This window comes from Sturnira hondurensis, unplaced genomic scaffold, assembly GCF_014824575.4.
Source record: "Sturnira hondurensis isolate 20B ecotype Veracruz unplaced genomic scaffold, ASM1482457v3 Scaffold0016663, whole genome shotgun sequence".
NCBI classification, from domain to species: domain Eukaryota; kingdom Metazoa; phylum Chordata; class Mammalia; order Chiroptera; family Phyllostomidae; genus Sturnira; species Sturnira hondurensis.
Genome location: NW_028089294.1, coordinates 10,163,180 through 10,175,142, shown reverse-complemented (window position 1 = coordinate 10,175,142; position 11,963 = coordinate 10,163,180). Strand labels below are relative to the sequence as shown.

General features: G+C 36.8%; 1 pseudogene; it reads right to left on the bottom strand.

Moving 5' to 3' along the window:
• Window positions 1-333: 333 nt before the first annotated feature.
• Window positions 334-558, bottom strand: LOC119001489 (uncharacterized; annotated as a pseudogene).
• Window positions 559-11,963: the final 11,405 nt, after the last annotated feature.

Genomic DNA, 11,963 nt, shown 5'->3' with positions numbered 1-11,963 from the left:
TGTCATTGTGAGAGAAAGTGATGATACCCACCACATTTTCCAGATATCTGAGGTGCTAACTACAGTTATTCTGTAATAGCAGTTTTAAGAAATTGATAGTTTATGTAAGAACATAAAACACACGATGGATCAAAGTCAGTGTCAATAATAATAAGTTTATTGTTAGAGAAGTAAGTAGATAGATAAGATTATGTATGTATCTTTCACATGTCATTCATTGACAAACAGATTTGCTAGAATATGAGAAATATGATTTATATCAATAGTGGGTCCTTTTCTCTATTGCTTCTCTCTATGAATACCCGAATTCAGGATATTATTTATAGCCATCCTGTAAGTTCTCCTTGACTTGAGTAGAGCAGTTAAATTTAAAATGGACTAATAAAAAATGAATTTGGTTATTTATGTCTTTTAGAAATACTATTACCTTTTTTATTTTTTTAGACTGAAAAAAGAACAGCTCTCAGGCCTCAAGTGGAAGGTGGGTTTGTATTAGGTAGTTTACACTGATAAGAACAGATACTACACTTGATCTTAGCCGAAAGGCCGAGAGGCGATATGTATTAGGTAGTGTAAGTTAAGGTTTCATTATAACTCAGTGTTCTTATTGGTTGCACTGGCTTTTCAGCACCTGGGGCCTGACAAGCTTAAGGAGAACTGATGACCTAAAGAGATGCTTCCTGTCATGTTGAAAACAGGCTAGTTTCTAGGCAATTGGGACTAAACTCTTGTCAGATGTCCTTACATCATGCTCATACTATTCAGATTTTAAGTCTCTTGATGGTAGGGATAATATATGTTTATTTCTTGATTTCAGTGTCCAGCACAACTTAGCGTAGAGCTTGGTGTTTGCTAGGAATCCATAAAATCCCATGCCAGGTGTCCCTTTCAAGTTGCGCAGGCAACGGGTAGGGAGAAGTCACTGTGGTGTGGTTCCTGTCCAGCTCTGGGTTGGTCACATTGTTAGGCCCTTTCATTCCCTATTGTTGGCTTTCTGACTGCATTTCTCTGGACACTCACCCCCGAAACTCAGTTGTCCCAGGCCTTTGGTCTTTCAGTCCTGTCTCTGTTGATCCATTGCTACTCTTTTGGGCTCCAGGTCTGTACCTCCCTGAGTGAATATTTGAATTAAAAATCTACCTCCATTTATTCCCTAAAGATATCTTTGGCTTCTAATATAGTATAATCAAAATGCATATATTCATTTGTTCCTCAAAGGTCATTGTTTCTTTGTGCGCTTACTAACAGAATTCTTGCTATATTTATTCTTATATCCATCCTATGCCCACCTTCATCAAAAAATTGGACATCAGGAAAGGCCTTAAAAATATCTTTTTGCTCAATTCCTCCACCCCTTAGCCAAAAATGAAAAAGAACACAAGGACATAGACAACACTTTGGTGACTGTGGCCAGAGGGTAGGGCAACAGGTAGGAGTATAAGGAGACTGAATGAAAAAAAATACAATACTTAAAAAAAAAAAAAAACTCTTGCCTCTACAAGCATACTCTTGCATCTTTTTAGTTTTTGAGACAAAGAGAGAGGTTTTGAGGTCTAGAGAGTTAAGCAGTTTGTATGATTCCCCGACATGGATTAGACGCGTAGCTGAGAGTCTCCTTCCTCTACACATCGCAGTGCCCCTCGGTTCCTCTGGGTGGCTCATCTGCGTCTCGGACCTGCTACCACTTCTATTTCTCAGACGCCATCGGTCACTTGATTGCCTCAGTTTCCTCCTAGAAGTCTGGATCATGTTTCTAGATTTCTCTTACTTCCTGGGAAGAAGATGAGTGTTAAACTTCAGGCAGAGTCCCAAATTTTATCGGGAGCAAAAACTTCTGGGTGTCTGTATCTTTTTTCATAGCACAACATCAGAACCTGTGTCAGGAGTTCCGGAATCCAGCACCTACTTTTGTCTTTATTTATTTATTTTGAATGGCTTTATTTATTTATGTTGAGAGAGGGTAAGGGAGGGAGACAGAAAGGGAGGGGAACGTCAGTATGTGGTTGCCTCTCAAGGGCTCCCTACTGGGGACCTGGCCAACAACCCAGGCGTGTGCCCTGATTGGGAATCAGACCGCTGACCCTTTGGCTCATAGGCTGGCACTCAATCCGTTGAGCCACAGCAGCCATGGCACGGTCTTTAGAATGTGGAATTAGTCCATCTACCCCTGCCCCCACAGTATGAGTGAAGCTCATTAGACTCCCTCTCTGCCCCTGTAAAGCCATGAACTCTTTTATTTCCATCTATAGTTTGAATCTTCTTTCTTCTTAAGCTTTGGAAAAACTCCCTGTGATACTAATCAGTGCCTACTTGGAATCTGTGACAGCCTCTGCCTTTCACAGCTTTTTCCAATATTGTCACAAGGGCCCTCTTGTAACAAACAGTCCACTCCAACTGCTGACCTACCTCTGACCTTGAGACTTTTTGTTTATGATGGGTTAAGTGCAAACTGACAGGTGCAGGCCAAGCACGAGATACCCATCACCCGGTTCAAGCCCAATTCTTCCACATCCGCTTTGTTTCACTTCCTATCTGCAAATACAGGTGATCCATTTTTACTGGTGTTCCATTTTACTTTCCTTTAGCTTTTGCCTATGTTTTCCAGTTTCCGTCTCTTCTTTCTTTCTTTCTCTTCTTCCTCCTTCTTTCTCTCTCTTCCCCTCTGTCCCTCCCTTTCTTTCTCTCTCTTCTTCAGTCACCTAAATCTTCTTACATCTATAAACATTGTCAAGTTTCTCTAATTTTTAAATAAAAAATAAAGACCTCAGGATCTCTTGGTTCTACGTACTGCGTTAAGTACCACCCAGGCACAGTTTCATATACTACAAGTAGTCAAATCACTTCTATATAATGTGTCCAGACCTCTGTATTAACTCATACTGAACCATCTGCAGGACATATCTCCCTGCTGGTTTTACAGGTTAGGAATAGCCATATAATTTATTGCACAAAGCAAACACTTTTTAGAGGAGAGCAGGTACTTTTACAGTTATGACAACAGGCATAAATTAGCACAGTTTAAGAAACCGTGATGAGTGGTCATCCTATACAGGTGCCTCAAACTGAGCATTCCAGGCAGAAGTAAGGTAGTGAGCTTTGTTTGCAATCTGATCTTTCTCCTATATTCTCTACACTATTTGTTGGTACACCGTCCATCTGGTCATTTAAGCAGAAAACCTAAAACTCACCTCTGATTCCTTCAACCCTCTCACCCTGTCTTTGCCCTATTTCTCTGACTTCACCTCCTGACTATTGCTTGATTATATTTTTCTTTATACATTTACAATCAACTAATCAACATGACTTACAAAATATTGGAAAATAGAAGTTCATATAAATGTAAGGTGTCACTTTTCTCAACTTAGATTTATATGAAGCATGGACTTCCAGATCCGTTGTATGAACTTCTGTCGCTCCCAGCATCCTCAGCCTACCTTGGGGAAGTAGCAGTCCTCCCCTCCTCCACATCTAGATGACTTCCTCAGTTTAAAAAAAATCCCATTCATTTCCCAAGAATGAACTCAAGTAACTCTGCTTTTAGAAAGCACACTTGAGAACTTTAAGCCAAATGAATTCCTCTTTTCTGAATTCCCATAAATGTTTAGTGAGTCAGGTGGCATGTTGTAGGTGGGTGGGTCTTGTGCCAGATACCCGAATTTGAATACTCTCACTGTCAGTAACTAGCTATGGGCAGATTACTCCATACTTCTAATGCTTCCTGTGTGGAATAATATACAGCTCAAAGTCCTGGTTCTAAAATAAACAGCATGTTCTTTAAATAAATTTACTATCTTTTATCTAAACCTTTTGAGTACAGAAAATCTCTTTTTTATGTTTCAACTCTGATCAGTTTCAATGAGTTCTCAGTGATCAACTTGTTGATTAGTTGATATTCATTTTAATACAAAATATATACATTCAAAATCTAAGCCACCTATAGCATTTTAATTGGAATAATAGTGCCAGTGATTAAATTCAGTTTCAGTTTATAAGCTCTAATTTGTGGTAATCCTTTCCATTACTTATGTAATATCCTCTCTCACATTATCTTTCCTTCTAACTGTGCATTCTTATTACTGTTTTTTACTTTCACAAATTTTTTCTCATCCCAATTTACTGTTATCATACTAACTACAAAATGCTTTTGGACATTTTATTCATACCAAAATTTTTCTTACCGCAGAAAGAATGAGAGACATGGATATCAGAAATTTAATCATAGCATTGCTGTCTATAGCTGTTCCTAAATCAAATCGCATTTCACAATAGTTAGTTGAATTTCTGTTAGGGAAATTGCTGTAGAAGGAAGAAATAATAATATAAAAATAATAATAATAATAATAATAATAATAATAATGATAGCAAGTGCAACTGATTTGAAGTTCCCTACTTTTGTTAGCAGTGGAAACTCTGGCTTTCTGAGTTAGTGTTTATAAAGATGCTGCTTTCACCATGGCAATTCTATGTAAACTGGATGACTCCGGACCAGTGCTTACTGCTAGGCAGCTGTGGTCAGAAAAGGGAGATGGAGTGAGGACCACCTGCCGTTGGCACGAATGAGTGTGTGATTGTTCATTTGTTTTCCGTGGCATGGACTCATCATCCAGGAAATAAGAATCTGCTGCAGGAGACAGCAAAATCTGCATCAATAAATAATAGAAAAAAAGATAAGAGGAACCAGGGAGCCAGAAGAGCAACTCAATCCTTATGGTTACGGAAATAACAACAAAACAAACATCCCAGCCCCCGTGTTCCAGTTTCTGAGACTTCCCTCAGGAGATACAATTATTATTTCTATTGATTTGATGTGCCAAGAGATAACATCAAACTAGTAAATAATTACATATTGTATGAAAATACTGTTTGTCTCTTTACTATACGTGTCACAGCCTCAGAGCAAATTAATCTTCTCAATTTTGCTCTGTTAACTTACAGTAAATTCATCACAAAATGTAGAAGAAAGGGCAAATAAAACATTTTCCATCACCAGAGGAAAATTGTTGACAAACAAGTCTGGTCGCTATTAGGTGTAGGGACTTGTCTGTGTTCCCACATCTACAGAACACAATGTAGGGAGTAGGCCTGTTTACTTCTATCTATGTTTTCCTCCCGTAAAGAACTTTATTAGAAAATGAAGTAATAATAATAACTTACCTGAATGGCTCCATTTTTCCAGCTCGAAATCAAACTAAATTATACGTGCACACTGTGTTCTATTTGATTACAAAACAAAGTTTTGTTTATCCAGAATCAGCCTCTCCCCACACTGTCTTTCCTTTATTCTGGCCTCCACCCCCTCTCCTGTCAAGACTGTGTTCCCACAGTCACCCTCTCTCTTACTTCCTATCACAAATTACCTCCTCTTTCGTACCCCACTCACCTGTTTCTTCTTTAGTCTCCTCTGTCCTTGCAAGTGACACCAACATCTAGCTACCCGCCCAACCCCAAATCCAGGAGTCATTCTTATTTCATCACTTTCCATTATCTCCCAGCATCAAAACCATTATGAAAATCTTGCTGCCAAAGAACATCTCAGAATTGTCCATTTCCCCCATATTTTCCCATCATCACAGTAACTAAGCCACCGATACCTTATACCTGGTTTCTTTTGTCCCCCTAATCTTTGGGCTACCCATTACAGGTAGAGGAATCCTCTTAGGAAAACAAATCAAATCACATTGTTTCCTTCATTCATACTCTTGAAGACCTTCTGATACAATCCACACATCTTACCTGGCTCTTGCCAGGGCTTCTCAGTCCTGCATGGTCTGGTCCTACCTCTGCTCCCCCTCAGCTCACAGCACACCTCCCCTTGCTCATTTGTCTTCAGCCATACTGATCTTCCTCCTTCTTGAAACGTGCCAGTGGTGTTGCTGCTGATGCTTTGGGTCTTGATCTGTTGCGTACCGACTGCTTTCAAAGCAGTTACCCAGCTCTTCGCAGAGCCACTGTTCCTCATCTTCCAACTCAAATGTCACCTCCTTAGACAGATGCTACCAGAACACTGTCTTCAAAATCAGTCTTCTCATAGCCATCCACTGTCACTCTCAGTTATACCTCCTGCTTTATTCTTTTATGGCACACGTGAAGACTGCAGTGATCTGGTTTGCTGTTTGTTTACTTATTTATTGGCTTTCGGCTCCCACTTGACTGTGAGTCCCAAAGACAAGTGACCTTGTCTTTGTCCTTACTAGTGTGTCTTTAGTGCCTACAGCAGTCAGTCAGTACCTGGCGCACTGGTGGCTCCAGGCCCTGGTGTGAATGGCATCCCCTAGAACTATTCAACATGCCGTCTTCGAATACTTGTTCTTTTGCTTAACGTGGTGTAATTTTTTGCATGTTCTTTTAGGGTTTGTATTCCAGCTGTGTTGTTTCTTTAGTCGTACCAGGAAAATGAACTTGCCCTGTATAATATACAGGCAGATCTACAAGAGTTCTGCAGAATTTCAATGGATACCAGTTTAATACCTGAAAAGTCTCCCCAATTAAGAGACACAGTGGATTTTTTAAAAAGATTTTACTTATTTATCTTTAGAGAGGAAGGGAAGGAGAGAAATATCAATGTATGGTTGCCTCTCATGAGTCCCCTGCTGGGAACTGGCCTGCAACCCAGGCATGTGCCCTGGCTGGGAATCGAACCACAATTGTGTGGTTCGCAGGCCCGAGCTCAATCCACTGAGCTACACCAGCCAGGACTGACACACAGTGGATTTTAAAAGAATGACTAGTTGTTATAAAGGTAGAAGACCTATAAAATTAGAGTCAGAGACACAAAAACTGTAACTGAGTGATGTAGCAGCCTAGGTGGAAGGTTATGAAGCTATTTAAAACAATGGCAGAATGAGGTAAGGATGGGACTCAACGGTAGGAAAATGGGTAACCATCTCCTTTAATGTAAGGACTCTAAGGCAAAGTGCCAGAACTGAAAATCAGCCAGAGAGCTGAGATTCGGAGGAGAAAAAAATTACTCTGGCTATTTTTAGCTCCAGACTTCATATTCCTGGTGTATATTTTTGGTCCTTATCTGACCATAACCCTCTAAGAAGATGTATAGGTTAATATAATTACTTCTTAATATCCTTAACCACACTAATACTTAGGATTAAAAATATAATTTGTTTGATAGAATTATAACTATAATAATTTTTATGCTAAGAAGGAATTGGACAAATTTAAATATAAAATTTGTCCAAATTTTATATTTGAGCTAGTTATAATAGTATAAAGAATTCAAGTATTTTAAAAAATTAACCTATGATTCTAATTTAAAACATATCGTTGAGTAATTGCTTTAAAATTTTAATTTACCAAGATTGTGTATTGTTTTGAAAACAAAATAATTTAAAAACCAATGTNGCTAAGAAGGAATTGGACAAATTTAAATATAAAATTTGTCCAAATTTTATATTTGAGCTAGTTATAATAGTATAAAGAATTCAAGTATTTTAAAAAATTAACCTATGATTCTAATTTAAAATATATTGTTGAGTAATTCCTTTAAAATTTTAATTTACCAAGATTGTGTATTGTTTTGAAAACAAAATAATTTAAAAACCAATGTATTTATAGTTTTAATTCTGTTGGTTTTATAAAAATCATTAGGGATAATTTTATTTTATAAGTTAGCCAGAGTACTAAACAGAAAATGAAATATATTAAATTTGTGAATACAATTTAAAACATTCATGGTATATATTTTTACATTAAAATTTGCTAAAAATATATATAGAATAAAAAGATTTTTGTATTGGATCTAAAGCTGAAGGGCAAAAGTAGGTTTTGAATACTAGAAGCAAACCACTAAATAATTTCTGGACCTTAAAGTTTACCCTGGAAATATCAAGTCTAATAAAATGGAAGGCAGAAAGCGATTTGCACTAATCAAAGTGTTTCCTGAATTGTAAAGCCTAGTTGGAGCCAAAATAGGTCACATTACTATGTCTTGAGCTGTAACAGACAAGGGGAAGGAGGCATAATAAGAAATTCTGAATTTCAGTTTATGCCTTTCAACTTGGTTCACTACAGGAGTGTTGTCTGCCTTCAGGTAGTCTATAGACATGTAATGTAGGAAGACTCATGGGTTATCTATAACATTTCTCACAATCAATTTACTGTCGGAGGCACTTCATGCCTTTTTCATCCTCATGGAAAACTTGCCAGGTTGGTAGAATAATTCCTACTTTTAAATGATTTAAAATGGTTAAGTGGTTTACACAGTCATGTAGCCTGAAAGTGGCAAAATCAAGATTTGAACCCAGAGCTTTATATTCTGAAGGTCTTGCTCTTTTCATTTTACCCAGTTTACCAGTGAGTTAATGCATTACCAGGCAGGGTAGCCACAATTATGATCAGCCTTTATTTTCTGGTAGGGTCAACTCCCAGCCACTCAGGTAGCTAGATGGGTGAACTTTTTAGGGTGAAAAATGAGAATAATAAAAATGACTTTTCTCTTCTCTCAGATTGTGCCAGGTGAGCAGATGCTTAGGTAATTTATGTGTAATTTATTTGCTGGCTTTGCATTGTGTGTGTTATTATTTTTGTAAACAAGTTCCACCACCACTCTGTTCTGCCAATGATGTGCGAAATTTCGATGACAATGAATTTAGAACTTTAGAAACGTCTGTAAATCCTATAATATTGTGGAAGAGAATTTTAGTAATTTTTACCATTTAACAGGTGAACTGGCCAAAGTGTGAATGTGTGTGTTTTCCAGTCTTCTGTGAAACCTATATTATCAAGAAAATATGAGGATGGCATAGATTCACGCAGATGGGGACACGAGCCCCTGTTGGAACGGAGCACAGAGTGATTAGCATTTTTCAGCTGCTGGTCAGGTGCTGACCTGCTGACGAGAGTCAGCTGTATGCCTGCTGCTTTTCTGGGGCTGCAGGAAGAGACTGAGTAGCTTCTCAGAATGTACTTATTCAAATTACATTATGAATAATGAATAATTGGGATTTCTACTAACATAATGACAAGACTCAAAGTGCAGGTCATTTGTATTGCACTCACCGTGAACCTCAACCACGGTTAAGTTGGCAAGTTTGCTGGAGGTTTCTGGCCATGGTATTAAAGCTGGTAATTCAGATCAGCTAGGGGAATGGTCATGTGGAGTAGTCATCTGGAGTGGTCCTACACACTTTGTTTCTTTAGAAGACCAAAGGAGTCATTTATTTTCTTTATCCTGGCTCAGGGTTACACAAAATGCAATGTTAGCACCAGAGTGACAGCATCACATAAAGCTGGGAGACAGGATAGTGACAGAGGGGACAGGAACACAGGCCTTATGACATTGGGGCACTAGGGTACATCCAGGACACAAGAAAATGAGAAAAACATAACTTATTTTTCTTCTTATTAAAAATGAATATATTGCCCTGGTTGGTGTGGCTCAGTTGGTTGGAGCATTGTCCCTAAACAGAAAGGTCATGGGTTCAATTCCTGGTCAGGGAAATTGGGTCTCCAGTTTCCCTAGGTTATTAGGTTTGGGGATTGGTCTCCAGTCAAGACGCACATGATAAACAACTGATTGACATTTGTCACATTAGCATTTCTCTCTGTCCCTCTGTCTCTCTCTTCTTCTCACTCTGGAGTCAATGGATATATCCTAGGGTGAGGATTTAAAAAAATGAATATGTGTTTTTATTTCAGAGATTAAGCGGTAGCCTCATCATTTTCTTAACACTTTGATGCAATTTCATGCAAAATCTTAGGAGACATTTAAGTACAAGTTGACAAGGTGATTTTAAATCTTTGATGAAAATATAAAGAACCTGAAATAGCCAAACAATTCTGGAAAAAGAAAACAAAGTTGGAGGAGTGCTTACTGAAAAAGCTATGGCATTCGAATGTGGTATTGGAATGATAACTTTAAAAACAGATCAAGGGAACAGAACAGCAGGTATAGAAATAGACCCACATTTACACGACCCATTGGTTTTGGATAAAGATATGAAGACACCACATGGGAAAGGCAGACTATTCAGCAAATAACTCTCTGTTTGGGGGAAAATGAAACTGAACTCTAACCTGACACCATAGATAAAAATTAATTTGAAATTAATTATAGACCCTTAAACAAAAGCTGAAATAATAAAGTTCCAGAAGAAAATAAAAGACAAAATCTTCAAAAATTTGGAGTAAACAAAGATTTCTTAGAAAATAAAACAAAAAAATTAAAACATTCTAACAATATATACTCATAGGCAAGAAAAACAAAAAAGCATGCTAAACATCATTAGTTATCAGGGACATGCAAATTAAAAACAAAGTAAGATATCACTTTATTCATACTAATATGGCCAGATTAAAAAATATAAAAACTAAGTTACTAAGTGCTGGCAAAAATATGGAACCACTAGGGCTTTAATATATTGCTTTTAGGAATGTAAAATGATATAACCACTTTGGCAAGTATTTTATCAGTTCTTGTGACTGATATATATATATGTGTGTGTGTGAGTGTGTGTGTGTGTGTGTGTGTGTATCTCTATGATCCAGCAATTTCATTCCTAAGTATTTACCCAAGAGAAATGAATACATATAACCCCCCCCCAAAGATACATACATTTTGATAGCATCTTTATTTACAATGAGCAAAATTGAGGAATAAGGTCCCTCAAGAGGTAAACCGACAAATTGTGCTATCTTTTTTACATTGAAATAATATTCACTAAAGAAAATGAATTGACTGCTGACCAGTATGGATAAATCTTAGAGACATATTAAGTAAAAGATATTAGATACAAAACTGTTCATATTCTGTGATTCCATTTGCATGAAAGCCTAAAGCAATCACACCTAATTTTTGATGATAAAAATTAGATCTGTGATTGCTTGGGACATGAGGTGAATTTGAGTATTGATTACAAAGAAATGTCATATATTCTCTATTTTGATTGTGGAGGTAGTTATTTAAGAGATACTTCTGTCAAAATTCACTTATTGAATAGTAAACCTAAAATTCTTTTCATTTTCTTGGATGTTCTTCATAGCTCTAAAAAAGGTAAAGGAATTTTTAAAGTTAAATTTCTTATAACCGAGTCACTTTTAAAAATAAATTCTATGAAATACATAACATCTAAATTACCCCTCCTGCTTATTCATATTTTTCTTTCTTGTATAAGCCTACTGATGAACTCAATAAAGCTTGAATGGAGATAATGTTAAATGATAGTCTCTGAGGTTCTGGCTTCAGTTCTTGTTATCAATTAGAAAGCAATCATTTAGCATGTCCTCGACTGGGAATCATTTTGATCAATTTATGAGATTAGAATAATTTAATAGAAGAGACTAATTTTTTCCTGCTAATACAACCAACTTCAGACACAAGGATATCACTGTTTAGTGTCTTTAACATTAAATAATTATTTTTCTACAATCTCATAAATAAAAGAGTTCTAATCTCATGCAATTAACCAAGTGTTGCCAGTTTAATCCTAATGAGCAGCATCTCCTTCCGGAATTTAGAGGAAGTCCGTCTCCACTTGACCTTGTTTCTGCTGCTGCCATTAGCTGTGGTCTGGGATGCAGCTCTCCTCCTTTGTGATAGATAATTGAGAGTACTTATCAGAAAAGTCCAAAAATAATAACATAACTTTTGTACTTAACAGACATTGTTTTGCCAAATGTTCATAAACAAAACGTTAGATTAAAAATTTTATGATGAATTTATATTACTGATGTACTTGTTTCTTCTTATCTTTATTAGGCATTAACCAGGTAGCAGATAAATGTTCAAGTAGATTCCTCCTAGGTGCTTCATAAGAATCGAATGTGTTGGCCTTTAGATATATAGCATCATCTATCTGTCCATTTATTTATCCATCTCAAGGTAAAAATAAAAAATGTATTAAAAAATGTATTAAAACTGTCCTGTGCTTTTGAACAGATGTGATTTTATTATAATCAAGAGATATTATCAAAGTCTGTCGACTCATTAAAATATCATCATCATTAAATAA